The 20,279-nt window shown below is 35.4% G+C and overlaps 1 pseudogene; it reads right to left on the reverse strand.

Annotated features, from left to right (window-relative positions):
* Positions 1-1,786: 1,786 nt before the first annotated feature.
* Positions 1,787-3,271, reverse strand: LOC122495980 (annotated as a pseudogene).
* Between the last annotated feature and the right edge of the window lie 17,008 nt (positions 3,272-20,279).

The following is a 20,279-nucleotide window of genomic DNA, read 5'->3' on the forward strand; positions in this document are numbered from 1 at the left end:
GGGCAGAGAGAGAGGGAGACACAGAATCCAAAGCAGGTTCCAGGCTCTGAGCTGTCAGCACAGAGCCCGACGCTGGGCTAGAACTCACAAACTGCAAGATCAAGACACCAGCTGAAGTCAGACGTTCAACCAATTGAGCCACCCAGGTGCCCCTCCATAATACAATTTTCCCCAAAATTGTTTGCTTTCTCATTTTTTTAAATATGAAATTTATTGTCAAATTGGTTTCCATACAACACCCAGTGCTCATCCCAACAGGTGCCCTCTTCAATACCCATCCCCCATCCCCCGCTCCCTCCCACCCCCATCAACCCTCAGTTTATTCTCAGTTTTTAAGAGTCTTTTATGGTTTGGCTCCCTCCCTCTCTAACTTTTTTTTCCCTTCCCCTCCCCCATGGTCTTCTGTTAAGTTTCTCAGGATCCACATAAGAGTGAACACATATGGTATCTGTCTTTCTCTGTATGACTTCTGGAAAGAGCCTAAAAGTCCATCAACTGATGAGTGGATAAAGAAATTGTGGTTTATGTACACAATGGAATACTATGTGGCAATGAGAAAGAATGAAATATGGCTTTTTGCAGCAACGTGGATGGAACCAGAGAGTGTTATGCTAAGTAAAATAAAACAGAGAAAGACAGATACTTTCTCATTTACTGTGAAAAAAGTTTTCTTTGCTTTAATGATACCTAAAGGATAAGCAACTTGTTTTTAAATATTTGCTAAGTAGCACTTTATTTTTTTTTATTTTTTTTTCAACGTTTATTTATTTTTGGGACAGAGAGAGACAGAGCATGAACGGGGGAGGGGCAGAGAGAAAGGGAGACACAGAATCGGAAACAGGCTCCAGGCTCTGAGCCATCAGCCCAGAGCCTGACGCGGGGCTCGAACTCACAGGCCACGAGATCGTGACCTAGTAGCACTTTATTGATAAGTCTTTTGTCATCAGTGAAAAAATCAGAAAAATTTAAACACCTTTTTGTAAATAAAATACCCAATTTGTCTCTAAATTCAACAGCAGTTTTAAGTAATTTTCATTGAAGTAACCAGTAAAATTCTCTATGGTGGCAAATATTATCATTGTTATTCTCCATTTCATTACAAAGTCATGTAAATACTTGACAATATTTTAAAGGGTCATGTTTTTATGAAATTAAAAACAGTGTTGCACTTCTGATGAAAAGCTTTCCTGTCAATGATGCAGTTAAGAGATTTCCCATATAAAAATATTACCTAGAATATTTTTGAATTTTCAGCTGCAGGCAAAGCATCAAAGCTTCAGTTCCATCATAATATATATTTCCCATAAACATTTTTAAAAGAAAGTCAGTAAGGATTCTCTCTTTGCTGAGAATTTATCTTTTTCAGTAAATTCTTCTTCTCTTTAAAGTTTTTATTTAAATTCCAGTTAATTAACATACAGTGTTCAGGTATATAGTAAATTCTTCCTTTAAAGGCACAAAATTGTGATCAATTTTGAATCTCCTTTTTGAAATACAATCTAGCAAATAGATTGAGACACAGTAGAAATGCCAATATATCCATCCAATTCTATCACTACATAAATTCTAATGCTACATAATTTGTCTTAGCTGTTTCTCAAAGTCTTCAGCAAAGTTTTCTACGTAACTTCCAGCACTAGTGATAAAGTAATGAATATAACTTTGTGGCTTATTACTTCATGAATTATTTCAGTCTTATTCACTCTGGAAGGAAAACCAGTTTTCCAATTGGCCTCTCTCTCTTTTTTATTTTTTATTTTTAGAAATTCTTTATTTTCTGTCAACCTTATTTCCATTTTGTTTGCCTTTGTGGAAGAGCAGCGTAAGACCATTCAGTGGTTGTTCCTACCTATCCAGTGGCCTGAGCAGTGGGAGCTGCAGACCAGTCTTCAGTGGCAGGCTGAGTGCTCTCGTCTTTGGTAGGAGCTGCTAACAGGCACAGAGGACACCTGCATGCCTTCACACCAGTCTGCAACTTCAGGTTGAGTAGCGATGAACTCAGGAGCTACAACAGTCCATTCACCCTGAAATTCTTCCTTGGTCACAGCCTTTTCAGCAGCAGCCCACTCTTTCTTTTCAATATCTTCAGAATCTCTGTAGAAGTAGAGATCAGGCATTGGGTATTGTATGTAAGTGATGAACCATGGGAATCTATCCCAAAAACCAAGAGCACACTTTACACACAGCATGTTAGCCAAGTTGACAATAAATTATATTAAAATAATTTAGAATTAACCAAGAATGGATTCCAGCTTACTTTCAAATACAAATACTTGCAAATAATAGGAGAAATTCATATTTATTAAACAAAACATATATATTTATTATATACATTTCCATATATATTATATATAATGTATATATAATGTATATATTTATTAATATATTAATATTTATATAATTATATAATGTATATATATAATTTATATATAATGTATATATTTATTACATACATTTCCATATATATATAATATATATGGAAATGTATGTAATAAATATATATATAATATATATATATGGAAATGCCAATAGTAAGTGTATCTGGGTAATGGGAGGGTGTGTAATTTATAATTATTATAAAACCTGTATTTTCCATTTTTCTAGATGAGTATATGTTACTTGTGTAATTAAAACATTATAAGGACAAAAAAAAAAGTAGAGATAAAGCATGACCTCCCATGGGTGTTCACAGGAAATGGTGCCACACTTGTGCAGAACTTCCTGGGTCTGCGTCCACCACATCAGACCCACTGAGTGAGCTCCCTTGTTGTTGCAAGGGATGGCAATGTCCACATAGCGCAGAGGACAGTCTGTGTTACACAGAACAATGGTAGGCAGATTAACATAAGATGTCTCTGTGAGAGGCTGGTGGTCAAGTAACCACCTGGGATCAATAACCACCAAAAGTCTCAGCTCCCAGAAGGCTGCCTGAATTTGGTTAGTGAAGGTTCCAGAGGTGAAATGGCCAGCAGTCCAAGTGGCTCTGGTAGCAGTAGCAAACTTCAGCACAGCTTGCTGACCAGTATTCCTGGGTGATATGACACTGACATGAGCCAGGTTTTCCATGGCAACAATGGCATCAGCTGCCAGCAGAAGCTTCTCCCAGGTTCTCTTCAGATTTATGATGTAGAGGCCATCAATTTTCCTTTTGTAGATGTATGTACTGTTCCATCTGGAAGTCAAGGTTGGTGCCAGCTAAGTGGGTTCCTGCTGCAAGGATTTTGAGGACTTCCTCCTCCTCCATTTGCATGACACTGAGGGCTCTGGACATCAGGAAAGTTTCCCTTTAAGTTATGATGGGAACACAGAACAATGTTGTATGGACCACTGGAAAGTCCAAGTGGTCTTTTTTTATAAGTAAACTTCTAAACATTTGTTATTAAACTAGTGAAATTTCACTAAATGCCAGATTGAGTAACTCTTACCTTTGAAAACTTCTGAAAAATTGCAAAAGACTGTCCTTATATTTTGGATCCTTAATTGCTTTTTTAAAAATGTTTTTTAATGTTCTCATTTATTTATCTTGGGAGACAGAGAGAGTGCTCACGAGCAGGGGAAGGGCAGAGAGAATCCCAAGCAGGCTCCATGCTGTCAGCTCAGAGTCTGACGCAGGGCTCAGTCTCAAGAACTGAGGGATCATGCCTTGAGCTGAAATCAAGAGTCGAGTGCTTAACTGACTGAGCCACACAGGCGCCCCGGGATGCTTAGTCTTTTAAAGTCTTGCTAATTTCTCAAGGCACAATATATGCAAATGAGGTTATTCATTAACAATAATAACACACACACAAACCCTTGGAAAAAAACTTGGAATAGTTTCATCATAAATTTGAACATGAGGACAGGTGACTTTTTGTTATATCTGATTAGATCTTGTTTAATAATGTAGTTGCCAAAAAGCATGTTCACAAAGAGAAGCATCACACTAAGATTTTCTTTTTAGTCCAATTGTACTTGTATTATTAATTTTATCTGCTATTTCTTTGGAGGACTTTTTAAGTCACTTGTCCATTTCCTGAAGGCTAGTTTAGTAAAAACTTAAAGCAGCCCAGATAACCCACAACAACTCATGATGAAGAAATGGGAAGAGGTGCCACTTTGTTCTGGGGAATGCAATTCCCACTCCTTTGCTTCCATGTGATACCATGTTAAATCCTAACACCAGACATCCATGGGCTACTGACTATGATGGCCCATTGTCAATACTTTTTATTAAATGTTAGTAAGGACTGATTTCCTTTTAAATTATTTTTAAATAAATAGAAGTTTTAATATTTTCTTCCCACACTACAGTGGATTGCCTGGTACTCCCTGAAGTATACACACCTCACTTTGGAGTAACTGTTCTAATATTTGCTTGAATGAGAAAAGATGTCAAACCTTTGAAAGATTTCCATGTACTGAAGTTCTGAGATTCTTACTATCTTGAGTACCAGAATGTACCATTTATCGTTTGGTGTTATTTTCATTTTAAATATATTTGCCTTGTCTCCTCAGCTAAATTATAAGCAACATGAAATCATGGCTATACTCTTTTCTTTCATTCTTCATGTTACCTAGCATAGTAATTTGTCTAGAAGATGTATGATTCATATGTTTTCTTGTGCCAAATGTTTAGCTTCTCATATACTGTTATCTTGTGTGCCTGAATTGCAGTTTCTGTAAGGACAGGAAACTTTTTATTCTTCTTTGGATTTCCCACATCTGCCACATAACTTATATGAGCTTTCAATGAATATTTGTTGACTAAAACCAGATAACCAAATAGATTTGACTAATGACCCCATTTTATCCAGAAATTATGCCAATAAACTATGGATCAGGACTCTGATAAAATGAATTTATTCTTTCATTTATTCAATCAAGTAATGTTTACAGTGCATTTTCTATGTGCCACACATTAATTATAACTGTGGTATAGTAAAACAGAAAGTAGAGAACACAAACTAAAAGCATGATAAAGTAAACCTGTTATATAATAATCATATGATAATCAATATTGAATAGAGGATAAAAGACGATGTTACACACTCTTGTAAAACTATTCAATTCCGTATATAACACCCTATGTGCTTGTATATTAGTTATCCAATATTGGTCTGTTTTCCTCACTGGAAAATAAGTTCCACTGAGGCCCAGACCAGGTCTGACTTGTTACTACTCCACCCCTGGGGTGTAGCACAATGCTGACACATAATCAAGTATTAAATAATCATATGTTGGATGAATACATAGATGAATGTATAGGGAGAAAAACAACACTGACAGTTGCATATATTTTTTAATCCCCAAATAGGGAGAATTATAAAACAGAAGATTAACCTTTGATTGAAGACAATTTGAGAAAGACAAATTATTCAAGTAAATTAGCCTATAAGTAAACTTAAAAGACTAATTTAAAAAATAAGTTTCTATTGGATTTTGGCAGAGGCTGACAAGTTCAAGAATTCAGTAATTTTCTCAACAAATATGTATTGAATTCATATGAAATGTTAGGCACTGTACTGGGTGCTGAGATGCAGAAGAGTAAAATAAATGTGTTCTCTGTGCATGTGGAATTTACAGATATGCAGAAGGTACTAAAAAGCACAAAGACTACTTTTCCAATATGTAAAATAAAACAAAAATCTCTATTACCAAAAAGAATTGCATATTTGATAACATAAGCAAATACCTAACAAGTCTTTGATTATACTTTGGCATACATACATATTTTAGTTATATATGTGTAACTTCTGGTCTCACATTATGTTCTGTGGTTTCCTGTATAATTGATGTTATTCCACACTCCAAATCATTGCTCATACTTTGCTCCTTGCTGGAATCCTTTCCCACCTAAGGCCTTCTTTTACTTCTCTACATCTACTTATCCTTTAAATTTCTTGGACAAATGTAGCCCCCCAACCACCACCTGACACTCTTCAACCACATTTGTGTGAGTGGCTCATCATTGTATTTATCATAGTATTTATTTCTCTGTCATGATTTCTTCGTCTCTTTTCTGAACTCTAAATCTCTCTAGGACAGAGGCTAATTTTCACTGATTTTGTATTTATAATGCCTAGTACATAACAGATGATCAATAAATGTTAACTGGAGCCGAAGCTATTTTCTATGTAGAAACCTGTATCTACCTAATATGAGAGTAAGGACTTAACCTGACAGTCTATATTTCCAAGATTTCTTTCAAAGGCATTCTACAATCTACTAGCTATCAGGAAAAATCACAGCTACAAGCATTCACAAACCTGATTACATTCTTATTTCTTCTTACCAACAACTTAAATCCACATGAGAATTTGAGGCAGAGAATATAATGGATCTTTACCATCCTGATCACATAAAATCCATTTATCTTCTTAACACTTCAAGTACCAAAAGACTACACGATAAGCAAAGTCACATTTCTTCTTTGGCAAGTCTAGTGTCTAAAATGCTGCTAAAATGCTACAGGGGAATATTCTCTGTACCATTATCACTCCTGGGGTAATAAATGAGTTTTTCCAGAGACAGAAGAATACAAAAAAAGCTATCAATATATGAAAATATCTACCATCTGTGAATATTATCTCTGACTTGGTACCTCAGATACACAGTGAGGTCCTCTCATCAATTAATTATCATGTTGGTATCTCTGTATTATCTGTTGCCACAATAATGTTTCAAAACAAACCATTGAAACCCAGTGTCTTAAAATAATAAACATTTATTTAGTTCACTGCAGGTTGTCAATATTGAATAGGTTTAGCTGGAAGCATCTTCTGATCTCCTCTAGATTTTCTCACATACCTGAGGGCTGGGTGACAATTGGCTGAACCAGGATCGCCCTAGCTCAGATGTCTGGAACAACTTAGCTTTGTTTTACATGCCTGTCACATCCTCCCTGCAGAACAGCCAGACATGTTCTCATAGCACGGCAGAGGGGAATAGTGAGCAGGCCCAGTCATGCAAAAAGGCAACAAAAAAGTACATGCACCATTCAAGCCTCTGCTTGTGTCATGTTGGCTAACATCCTATTGACAAAAGCACGTCACATGCTCAAGCATAGTCAGAGTAAGAGGAACGTTAAAGTTGTAGGACAGAGACGCTTGGGTGGCTCAGTTGGTTTAGCATCTGACTCTTGGTTTCGGCTCAAGTCATGATCTCACAGTTTGTGAGTTCAAGCCCTGCATTGGGCTTTGCACTGATAGCATGGAGCTTGCTTGAGATTCTTTCTCTCCTCTCTCTGCCCCTCTCCCGCTTATGCTCTCTTTCTCTCTCTCTCTCTCTCTCTCAAAATAAATAAACTTTACAAAAATAAAGTTATGGGACAAACATTGTGGATTCAAAGAAGTCATTAAGTGAGGCCATTAATACAACCCATCTATGGACACCTGGATTCCTGAACCTACTGCAAAATTTTAATGACACAAAAATTTAAAAACCTGTATAAGAGAAATTGAATAACATTTCCATATAATGAACTCAGAATACTTCAGAAAGTAAAGTTCTCTAAGAAATATACTGCAGGGTTTTAAATATACTGCAGGGTGTGTTTGGAATTTGACACTCAGGTTCACAAAAGTATAGATTTTTAAAAATATATTCTCCATCTGACATACTCGCATTAAACATAAGGTAAAGGAAAACTATGTAATAATAGTAATTATAAGTTTCAAGTAATTTTGTGAAGTCCAGAAAAGTACAACTGTTAAGACAGATAATATAGAGGGTCCACTAAAGAAAGAAATAGGATGGGGGCACCTGATGGGTTCAGTCAGTTAAGCATTGACTACAGTTCAGGTAATGATCTCGCGGCTTGTTCGTGAGTTCAAGCCCCATATCAGGCTCTCTGCTGTCAGTGTAGAATCCACTCCAAATCCTCTATCCCCCTCTCTCTGCTCCTCCCCCCCTCAAAAATGAATAAAACCGTTTTGCAGAAAAAGAATAAAATAGGATGTAACAAAAAGACAACATAACCTACAAAGATACATGCACACGCACATAAAAAATAGTATAGCCAAATCTTCCAAATGAATACTGAAAAAAAATTGCTTAAACTAGAAAATTGGATCTAGCAATATTTTAAGAAAATAATAGCATTAGTCGGGTTTTTCTGGCAGCAAAAAAGCCACATGTAGGTTAACTTGAGTTGATTTATGGGAACATATGCAAAAACGGTTTCTCAACAGTCATATGGTCAGGCCTCCAGAAAAACTGGAATGTCATTCAAGATGCTTAGGTGCTCTATATCTCTGCAACTACAGTGATCCAGCCAGAGTGTTGTTCACCCTGTTGTCCCTCAGCAGCAAGTATCTGCTGCTTTTTACTCTAGGTTCTCTCCCATATAGCTAAACTTATCTCTGCTTGTACAATGACTATTTCTATCTCACTGCCACTTCCATCTACCTGTTTTTACTTTTACCTCATTACTTCTGACTACTGCTTTTTTTTATATATATAAAGCCTCTTTGTTTCCATGTCATTCTGTTACCTGTATCTCTCTTGGGGTGTCTAATCCCACCATTATCACGTTTCATCACCTGTTGGCAAAGCCTTTATTCCGGGCCATGTCTGAAGCTACAGGCTAATTTTTAATGTTTATTTATTTTTGAGAGAGAGAGAGAGACAGAGCACTAGCAGGGGAGAGATAGAGACAGAGGGAGACACAGAAACCGAAGCAGGCTCCAGGCTTTGTCAACACAGAGCCTGATGCAGGGCTTGAACTCACAAACCCTGAGATCATGACCTGAGCCGAAGTCAGATGCTTAACGGACTGAGCCACCCAGGTGCCCCAGGCTAATTTTTAAATGAACGTCTTTGGCTCTAGACCCTATCATTGTTCTGCTCAGCTATTGTTAAGTGTTGGTGTTATTGGACAAAAACGAATCCCTCAGTTAAGACTATTAGTATTCCCTGCACTCTAAGGCCTCTCAGAAGAGGGTAGCCTAAAATGTCAAGTGCTTTCAATAGACTGTTTAATATAAAAACACTACAAACAAGAAAAAACGAATCCAGGAATGCGAGGATATATCACTATAAGGAAATCTACGATACAATTCCAGTGTGTGTTTTATTTTCAACACCAACCAATTCTCCAATTCTCAGGGGGCACTGACAAGATGTCTGGCAATTTAACTCAATTCTGAAATTATCTTCCTGGAGATAGCATCAGATCCCACAGGTTATGAGGTGAGCCCTATAAGATGGCCCCTGCTCTTCCACAGATGCCATTTGCAAGTCCAGGTGGTCACCCGTGCTTCTCACCTACTGGCTTTAGACTGAAAGTTCCCATGATCCCCTTTCGGGGTTTGATTAATAGGCAAGAGTGGCTCACAGAACTTAGATAAACATTTTACTTACTATTTTACCAGTTTATTATAAAATAATATAGCTCCAGAATAGCCAGATGGAAGAGATGCATAGGGCAAGGTATGTAGGAAGTGGTGTGGAGCTTCCATGCCCTCTTCAGGCATGCCACTCTCTCCAAATCTTCATGTGTTCACCAACCAGAATCCCTCCCATCTCTGTCCTTTGGGTTTTTACGGAGGCTTCATTATATGGACACAATTGATTAAATCATTGGTCATTGGCAATTGATTCAACCTCCAGCCCTTCTGCCTTTCTCAGATGTCAGGAGAATGTTTATGGTTTTGGTTTTTTATTTTCTCAAATTAATCTATCAGTTTAGTGCAATCCCAACTGCACTCTTGATGAGTTTTTTTTTTTAATTAAAGTACCAATATAGCTGATAATAACAATCATGTGAGAAAAAAACTAGAAATTTTGAAAAGGAAGAATAATGAACATTTTCCTTAAAGGTAGCCTGTACATACACCCTATGGCTATACCCTGCGATTGCTCAGTTATGATTGCTGTTATGATTGCTCAGTTCATTTGATTCATGCTTGTGCCTTACCAGTTGTTAAACGTTTGGTACATTAGCGCTGTTTATAGATATTAAACCATATCCTATAGCTATAGTAATTAAAAGTGTGATACCAATGGTTGCAAAAATAGAAAGATAGATAAAAGGAAGAGAGTATATGGCGCAGAAATAGATTATTGTTTAGTGGAATGAAAAAAAAAACCAACCCTAATTTTAACATTTTCTCTTGGGAAAAAAAATCCTTGTGTTGAGAAAGATATCAATGTATTGCAGTAGGGTAAAAGATGAGACCCTAGGGGCATACGTTGGAAGAAGATAATGTAACAAAGAGATAGAAAAACTACTCTGCCCAAAAAATAAAAAGTGACAAATTTGATGAAAAGAGAGTGAATAGAGGAGAAAATCATCATGCTTGTAGAAAGGTGGTCAATGAGAAACTCCTGGCTATAGATTGGCTGCAGACTTTTTGAGAGCAGAGACTTTTTAAGATAAATTTTAAATTGTTTTCATTGGTACATGAAAATCCCCTTTGTCTCCCTTTAACTGTCAGTGAAGAATGCTACATGAGTGAGGTTTTCTTTTTCTGAGGGGTGGGATGTTGTATACATGTGTTTGTATGTGTCTTGAAATTCATGTCTAGTGTGAAGCAGACAAGAGACCAGCCATGTAGGATGAGATGTGTGTAAAAGCATAAGTTAATTGGTATCTGATTCATAAAGCAAGAAGAGATCATGTGAAAATATTCCCTTGGGGATTCAGAGAATTTGGGAGTGAGATTGGACTTCTCATAGAATGTTGACTAAGGGGTTGGAAACAATTTTATTTAAATATCAAAGGGTGAGCCAGCCTCAATTGACAACTGGGTTAATTCAGCCTATGATAATAATAATTTTTAAAGGTGGCATTATGAATCAGTGGGAAAAGACAGCATAAGTGAAAGAAAGAACACACCTTTCTTTATAGGTTTAGCAAGGGAGGGATAAAGTTTTACCTTAGAGTTTAATCAGATGGTAACTTTGTATAGTCAAAGGATCATCCATTAAGAGTAACATATCTTAGAACTTACTCTATGCTAGGCTCTGTCTTAGGCAATGGGGATATAGTAGTGAACATAGCAGACAAAACATCTGCTCTTAAAAACTTTTCATTCTAGAGGTTGGAGACAGCCATTTTTAAAGTGAAGTATATACCATTTAGTGGTGGGTTATTTTTGGTCCACTGAAAAATATACTTTGAAAGCAGAGAAAATGAATGAGAAAATATACATGGTCAGCAAAATGATATGAAAAGCTACCTCAAGGTAGCAAGGGAGATGGCCTTGAAATTATGGAGTAATTAATTTATGTTTTAGAAGAAGGGTCGGCAAACTTATTCTGTAAAGGGCTAGATAATAAATATTTTGGGGTTTGTATATCATACAGTCTATGTTGAAACTACTCACCTCTGCCATTGTAGCTCAAAGGTAGCCATAGACACTACAAAAGTGAATAAGCATGTGCCTGTCTTGATATAGAACTTCATTTACAAAAATGCATGTCAGTTTGCAGACCATAGTTTACCAACTCCACCTCTAGAGTTAGGCTGCCTGTAGTCAAGTTTGACTTCATCTGGTACTGGATATAAGATTTTGTACAAATTACTCAAATTCTCTAAACCTCATACTACATATGAGGAACATGAGATAATGCATATAAGTTGGTTTTTTTTTTTCCACTGTTGTTGGCTCACAATAAATTCTCAAAAAGTGTTAGCCACTGTTACTAAATTAATGTTTTAGTTATGTATTTACAGCCTTGATAATAAATTTTGTCCTTGATGAGTGCATGTGTGTATACATGTGTTTATATGTGTATTCATGCATACATGGAAATGAGTGTTTGTGTGAGACTGATCTAATAACCACTTCCTGGGTTATAAAAAGATTTAAAGTGTGTAAATCACACTGGTGAAATGACCATCCAAAGTGAAGGTATTGGAGTTTTCATGGCCACAGTTGACTGAGTACCAAGCTCATATCACCTTCTGAGACAATTCTACTGGATTTGGAAGACCAAAAACTAACATGGATGGAACTTCAGGAGTGCCAGGACATTACTGTGGACTGAACAATTTATGCTTGGGAATTTAATGCTTCAGGAGTAGTAGTAGGGAAAGACTGAATGGATACTAAGGTGAAATTAACCCTCTGAGTTGAAGAGATAGAAAATATAGCTCGGAAAGATTACTGGGCTTTGTGGAGTAGAGAAGTGGAGAGGAGAAAGCGATATTTCTTTCATGAAGAAAGAGATATTGAATTCTGCATAGCAGCCCCCTTGAGACTGCTATTGAATACAATTGACACATGCATAAGGTGAAACTCTCCAAGGCTGGACAAAAGATGGATCAGGGAGCTATAAAGTGAATATTTCTCAAAGCTCACAAACAGCTTGGAGATGTTTGAGTTTTGCCAGCCAGATTGTGTGAGCCTTATTGAATACCCAGAGTACAATCTACTCTAAATCAGCCCATTAAAAAAAGCTTGAAAACAAGATTCAAAAGAATCTAGCTGATTACCAAGTAACTTAGCTAATATATGAAAGTTTCAAAGTTTAGCATTCTTAGAAAACAAGCCAGTACTCAGCAAGCATAACTGACAATGTCCAGCATGCAATAAAAAATTTCCAGACATGCAAAGGAGCATAAACATGTTTCTCACACCAAAAGAATAATCTGTCAATAGAAAAAATATGAAATTATATAAATCATGGAATTAACAGACTAGAATGATAAAAGAGTTACTATAAACCTGTTAAAGTATTTAAAGGAAAAATAAATACAATGAAGAAAGAAGACATTTTTTTAAAGTCAAATGTACTTTCTAGAGTTGAAAAATATAATATCTGAAATAAGAAATTTGCTAAATGGTCTTAATAGTAGATAGATATTATAAAAGAAAAGTAAAAATCAAGACAGAGCAATGGAAACCATCCAAACTGAAGTATAAACAGAAAAAAGTCTCCAATTAAATTTAATTAAAGTAATTAAATTAATTAAAATACCAAAAACAAAAAAGCAGTAATTAAACAGTAATTATGTAATATATGTTATATATGTTTAATTACAATATGAGTAATCAGAGTTCTAGAAGGAGGAGAGAGACAGGAGGCAGGAAAAAAGCATTTGAAGAAATAACAACCCAAACTTTCCTAAATATAATAAAGCATATAAACCCACAAATCCAAGAAGCTCAACAAACCTCATGCAGGGTAAATACAGAGCAAATCACATAAAGACACATCATAATTAAATTGCTCAAAACCATTTATAAATAAAAATATTTTTAAAAAAACAATAACAAAAAGGAGCAACCCCCCCCCAACAATAAAAAGGTGTATTACTACAGAGAAACAAAAAGTTTAAATTATTTCAGATTTTTCATCAGAAACTGAAAGCCAGAGGACAAAGCACATCTTTAAAAAACAGTAGGGGAAAAAAAGCAATCCAAGTAGAATTCTTTACCCAGCAAAAAATCCTTAAAAAATGAAAGTGAAATAAAATTTTTTTCGACAAATAAAATCTGAGGTAATTATTGGCAGAATTTTACTACAAGAAATATTAAAAGAAGACTTTCAGGCTTAAGGAAATTGAAATCAATTTGTAATCCAGATCCACACAAAGAAATGGATATCACTGGAAATATACATATGTGGGTAAATATAAAACTTTTTATTTTTTAAGAAAAAAGTTTCTTTAAAAATTTTTCAATATTTATTTATTTTTGAGAGAAAGAGAGTGTGAGCACAAGTAGGGGAGGGGCAAAGAGAGAGGGAGACACAGAATCTGAAGCAGGCTCTAGGTTCTGAGCCATCAGCATAGAGTCCAACATGGGGCTCAAACTCATGAATCATGAGATCATGACCTGAGCCAAAGTCAGACACTTCACTGAGCCACCCAGGCACCCTAAGGAAAATGATTCTTTAAAGTAAAAATGCTAATAGGGGCGCCTGGGTGGCGCAGTCGGTTAAGCGTCCGACTTTAGCCAGGTCACGATCTCGCGGACCGTGAGTTCGAGCCCCACGTCAGGCTCTGGGCTGATGGCTCAGAGCCTGTTTCCGATTCTGTGTCTCCCTCTCTCTCTGGCCCTCCCCCATTCATGCTCTGTCTCTCTCTGTCCCAAAAATAAATAAATGTTGAAAAAAAAAATTAAAAAAAAAATAAAGTAAAAATGCTAATAATGTATTTTTAGAGGATATAACATGCAGAGCTTAAACTTATGACAACAATAGCACTTAGAAAAAGAAGGGAGAAATGGAAGTATATTGCCATAAGGTTCTTACATTAAATATGAAGCAGTATAATATTATTTGGACTTAAACTGTGTAAGTTAAAGATGTATTCTATAAGCCTTAAAACAAACACTAAAAAACAACTTAGAGCTATAACTAATAAGTCAGTAGTGGAGATAAAATGAAACATTAAAAAATACTCATCTAATCCAATGTAATGCAGATAAAGAAGGGAAAGAAGCAAGAAGAGATGGTGCAAAAATAAAGAAAATTTAAAAGACCAATAAATGTAAAGCTCATTGTTTCAAAATCATTAAATTTAAATTGTCTAAACACTCCAATTAAAAGGCAGAGATTGTCCCAACTAGATTAAAAAAAAAAAAAAATCAAGTTTCAACCAATGCTGTCTACAACAAAACTACTTTGAAATATAAAGATACAGATACATAAAGGTAAAATATGGAAAAAGGTACTACATAAACACTCATCATAAAAAAGCTGGAGTGGGTAAATTAATATTATCATTAACTCAAAACAAATAAGACTAACAGATTAAGAGGGAAATTTTGTAATAAAGAAGATAAAACAATCCTAAACGTATACACACCTAATAATAGACCTTCAAAATTCATGAATGAATTGCTGACAGAACACAAAGGCAAAAATGGTACATCTACAATTACAGTTAGAGTCTTCAATATTCCTCTTAGTAATTGATAGAGCAAGTAGATGAAATTCACTAAAGCTACAGAATGCTTGAAAAATACTATCATTCAAATTGACCTAATAACCATCTATAGAACAATTTTCATTCTTCCCCACAACAGCAGAAAATACACTATTCATGTCCGAATGAAAAATTCACCTAGAAGCTGGGGGCTGAAAAAGCATCAATAATTTTAAAAGATAGACATAATAGAGTATGTTCTCTGACCATAATGGAATTAAATTAGAAAACAATAACAGAAAGATATCTGGTAAGTTCCCAAATATTTAAAAATTATGCAACATACCTTCTAATACCTCATGGGCCAAAGAAGAAATCACATAAAATATCAGAAAATACCTAGGACTAATGAAAATAAACTATATAAAAATGTTGAGGATTAAGCTAAAGCAGTACTCAGAAGGAAATTTATGCTCCAAATGCTTATACTAGAAAAGAAGTAAGGTCCTGTGATGCCTGGCTGGCTCAGGCAGAAGAACATGCAACTCTTGATCTCAGGGTTGTGAGTTTGAGCCCCATGTTGGGGATAGAGATTACTAAAATAATAAATAAATACTTTAAAAAAAAAGGTAAGATCCCAAAGAATAATGTACACTTTCACTTTCAGGAACTAGAAAAGAAAGAGGAAACAAACCCAAAATAAGTCTAAATATGGCAATAATAAAGATGAAAGCTAAAGTAAATGAAACAGAAAATGGACAAATTAATGAAACCAAAGCTTCTGCTTTGAAGAGATGAGTCAAACTGGAGGACATTTATTAAACTGATGAAGTGAAAAAGACAGATAAGACATCACTATAATCCTACAAATATTAAAGAATAATAAGGGAATCTTATGGACAATTTTAGGCCAATAAATCAGACAACCTAAATGAAATAGAAAAACATTTTGAAAAACACAAATTGCCAAAACCAGCACAAGAAGATATGAAAAATTGAATTGTATTTTATCTACAAATAAAATTAAATTCATAATTTAAACTCTCACAAAAAGAAAACTCCTGCCCTAGATAGCTTCACTGGTAAAATCTTTCAAACATTTAAGAAATAAATAATAAACATCTTATACAACTTTTTAAAAACAATTTTTCAATGTTTATTTATTTTTGAGAGAGAGAGAGATAGAGAGAGAGAGAGAGAGAGAGAGAGAGAGAGAGGGCATGAGCAGGAGAGAGACAAAGAGAGAGGGAGACACAGAATCTGAAGCAGGCTCCAGGCTGTGAGCTGTCAGCACAGCTCAAACCCACAAACCATGAGATCATTACCTGAGCCAAAGTCAGATGCTTAACCAACTAAGCTACCCAGACACCCCTTATACAACTTCTTACAAAAGTAGATAAAGAGGTTACAGTTCCAAGCTTATTTTATTAGGCCAGCCTTACTGTGATAACAAACCCAGACAGAGACATTATAAACAAACAAACAAAACTACACCAATATCCTTAATGAACTTAAGTTCTTTAAAATCTCTTAAAATTAGCAAATAGAACCTAGCAACATATAAGATGTCTAATACACCATGGTAAAAAATGGTTTATTTCAAGAATGTAAGGTTTGTTTAACATTTGAAAATCAATCCGTTTAACCCACTGTATCAGGATGAATTCATATCAAGATGAACCCATCAAAAGCTCATCTCAATGGATGCTCCCTCCTACAGCATTTGATAAAATTTAACATTCATTCATGATAAGAACTCTCAGCAAACTAGGAAAGAAGGGAACTTCCTCAACCTGGTAAAGGGCACACATGAAAAAAAAAATGTATGTATAACATATTACTTAATGGTAAAACTCTGAATAATTTCCTTAAAATCAGGAGCAAGGCAAGGATGTCCTTTCTTACCACTTCTGTTCAGCACTGTCCTGGATGTGTTAGTGCAATAAAGCAAGAAAAGGAAATAAAAGCATACAGAATGAAAAGGGAAAAAATAAAAGTCTTTATTTGCAAAGGCATGAATGTGTACATGAAAACTCTCAAGAAATCTGTAAAGTATTAGTAGAACCAATAAATTCATTAGCAAAAGTTTCACAGTACAAGGCCAATATTCAAATCAATTTAAAAATACTATCAATGAGCTATTAGAAAATGAAATTTAAAACATCATTTATAATAGCATCAAAAGCATGAAATATTTAAGGATAAGTATATGGATTATCAACACTATAAGAAATACAAAATATTGCTAACAGAATTTACAGGCCATCTAAATAAACTGAAATCTATGCCTGGGATTGGAGGATGAAATACTACCAACAGGTCAATCTTCCTAAATTGATCTACATACTCACTATTCCAAGCAAACCCCTGTAGGTATGTTCTAAAAAAAATAAAAATTAATGAGTTACTTCTCAGATTTATATGGAGATGCAAACAATCTGGAAGAGTCAAACTTATTGTGAGAAAAAAGAACAAACTCAGAATATTTATGTTGCTGATTTTCAAGTCTTTCTAAAGTTACAGTGATCAGTACAGTGTGATACTTTCATAAAGATAGACATATAGTTAAATGAAACAGAATAGGAGTCCTGAAATAGACATTGAGTTTTTACTAAAGTTGCCAAAGTAATTCAATGGGGGAAAGAATTGTCTTTTCAACAAATGGTGTTGAAACAACTGCATATATTTGGGAAAAAATTAACATTGACTCTTTCCTCACAACATATCCAAAAATTAATCATAAATGTATTATAGATCAAAATATGAAAGCTAAAAGTATAAAATTTAAGAAGAAAGCATATTAAAAATCTTCATTATCCTAGAGTAGGTAAAATTTCTAAAATATGTCATAGAAAGTGTAAGTCACAAAACAAACAATTGATAAATTGAACTTCATCAAAAACTGTTCTTTAAAAGACATTGTTAAAAAATTAAAATGCAAGTTTGTCTGTTGTGTAAAAAAATTCTTCAAGACATAGTGGTTGTAAACAAAAATAAACATTCATTATCTCTCACAGTTTTTGTAGATCAAAAATTTGTGGCTTGTGTGGCTGACCATATTGCAGTCATCTTAAAGTTTGTCAGAGGCTGGAGGATCCACTTCTAAGGTACCACCCATGGCTGGCAAGTTGCTGTTACCTGTTTATCGACAGGTCTCAGTTCCACTCTCTATGGGTCTTTCTAAAGACTGAGTTTCTCTAGAACAAGCACTATAAGAGGGCAAGATGGATGCTGCAATCTCTTTTATAACCTAGCCTCAGATGTCACATACCATCATTTCGACAATTTCCTCTTGGTCACACAGGTCAGCTATATAGGGGAAGGGACTCTATAAGAGTGTTGATACAGGGAGGCCAGGATCAATGGGGTCCATCTTGGATGGGCATATAGTTTACAGATGTCTATATATATGGTTTGGCCACCACAGTAAGCCACAATCTGTGACAAAAGATTTTATACATATACATATCTCACAATCTAGAACATATATAGAATAGATAAAAACAATTTGAAATGGAGAAAAGATTTGAACAGACACTTCACAAAAGAAAATATACAAATGATCTATAAGCAAATGAAAAGATGCTCAACATCATTAGTTATCAGTGAAATATGAGAGAAAATACAATGACTCACCAATACACATCTACCAGAATGGCTAAGATCAGAAAGGACTGACATTACCAAGTGTTGGAGAGGAAATGGAACAACTGGAACATACATTGCTGGTGAGAACGTAAAATAGTACAACCACTTGGAAAAGCAGGTTGGCAATTTCTTATAAGGTTAAATATAAACTTACCATACAGCTCAGCAATTCCACTCCTAGCCATTATTTACCCAAGAAAAATAAAAACATGTGTCAACACAAAGATTTTTAGCCACATATTCAAGGAATCTTTAGTCATAATAGCCAAACACTGGAAATAAACAAAATATCCATGGTAATAGAACAAAAATTTGGCAAATCTATAGAATAGAATAGTAGTGAACAGTAAAGTAGAAGAAACATTGCTACACACAACATGAATGAATCTCTAAAATATTTTGAACTAAAGAAGCCAGACACAAAAAAGTATATAGTGAATGATTCCATATATACCAAATCCTTGAAAAAGTAAAATTATTATCCAGTGACAGAAAGCAGATTGGTGGTTGTTAAGGATCAGGGATAAAATAAGGTGAAGCAGCACCCAAATGAGCAAAGGATATGAAGCAAACCCACCTCTTTCACAAGTACACATGAAAGATGGGAATTTTAAGGGGCAGGGAAAACAAGTTAGTGCAAGGTTTCTCACTTTGGGCACTATATTGTCATTTGACTCATACTTCTTTGTTGCTGCGGTGTGTGCGCGCATGTGTATGTGTGTGTGTATGTGTGTGTGTACTGTCTTGTGCACCAAAAGGTATTTAGCAGTCTCTGGTCTCTCCCCACAAGATGCCAAAAAAATTTCTCACCCTATCCCCTCCACCAGTTGTGATAATCGAAAAGGTCTCATAACATTGCCAAATGAACCTGGGATGCAAAGTTCCCCACTTGAAAACCACTGGGTTAGTGTATTTGTTATCTATTGCTGTGTAACAAATTATCCCTCGAATTTGGTGCTTCAGAACAATAAGCATTTATTATCTCACAGTTACTATGGGTTGGGTATTTGAGAGTGACTTAGTTGGGGGATCTGACTCAACTTTTCTAATGAGGTTGAAATCAAGATGTTTGCATCATCTAAATGCCTGACTGTGGCTGGAGAAACTGCTTCCAAGATGATTTAATCACATGGAGATTGGCAGGAGGCTCAGATCCTTGCTGGGTTTTGGCAGGATATTCTATTCCTTGCTGTGTGGGCATCTGATAAGGTTACCTGACATGTCCTCACGACATGGTGATTGCCTTTCCCAGAGCAAGTGAACTGACAGGGAGTAGGGAGCAGTCATAATACCTTTTTAAGACCTACTCTTGGAACTACCTGTCACTTCTGCTGTATTGTATCCATTAGAAGCAAATCACTGAGTACAACTCATATTCACTTGGAAGTTAATAAGTCTCTACTTTTTAAATTTTTTTTAATGTTTATTTATTTTTGAGGGGGCGGGGTGGGCAGAGAGAGAGGGAGACACAGAATCCAAAGCAGGCTCCAGGCTCTGAGCTATCAACACAGAGCCTGGCATGGGGCCTGAACTCACAAGCTGCAAGATCATGACCTGAGCTGAAGTTGGATGCTTAACCGACTGTGCTACCCAGGCGCACTGAGTCTCTACTTTATAAAGGCAGTCATATCAATAAATTTGTGGGCATATTTTAAAATAATAATGGTTGGAGAAGGATTCTTTTACAAACAAGCTGGGGAAGATCACAGAGAAAATAAAAAATAGATCATCATTCCATAATACATCTGAAAGGATTAAATTATTTAATGAAAAAACTGAAATTATCAAACAAGTAGAAAAATATAAAGATAGATGAATGATATGATCTAAGGAT

The sequence above is a fragment of the Prionailurus bengalensis genome, chromosome F2, assembly GCF_016509475.1.
Source record: "Prionailurus bengalensis isolate Pbe53 chromosome F2, Fcat_Pben_1.1_paternal_pri, whole genome shotgun sequence".
NCBI lineage: Eukaryota > Metazoa > Chordata > Mammalia > Carnivora > Felidae > Prionailurus > Prionailurus bengalensis.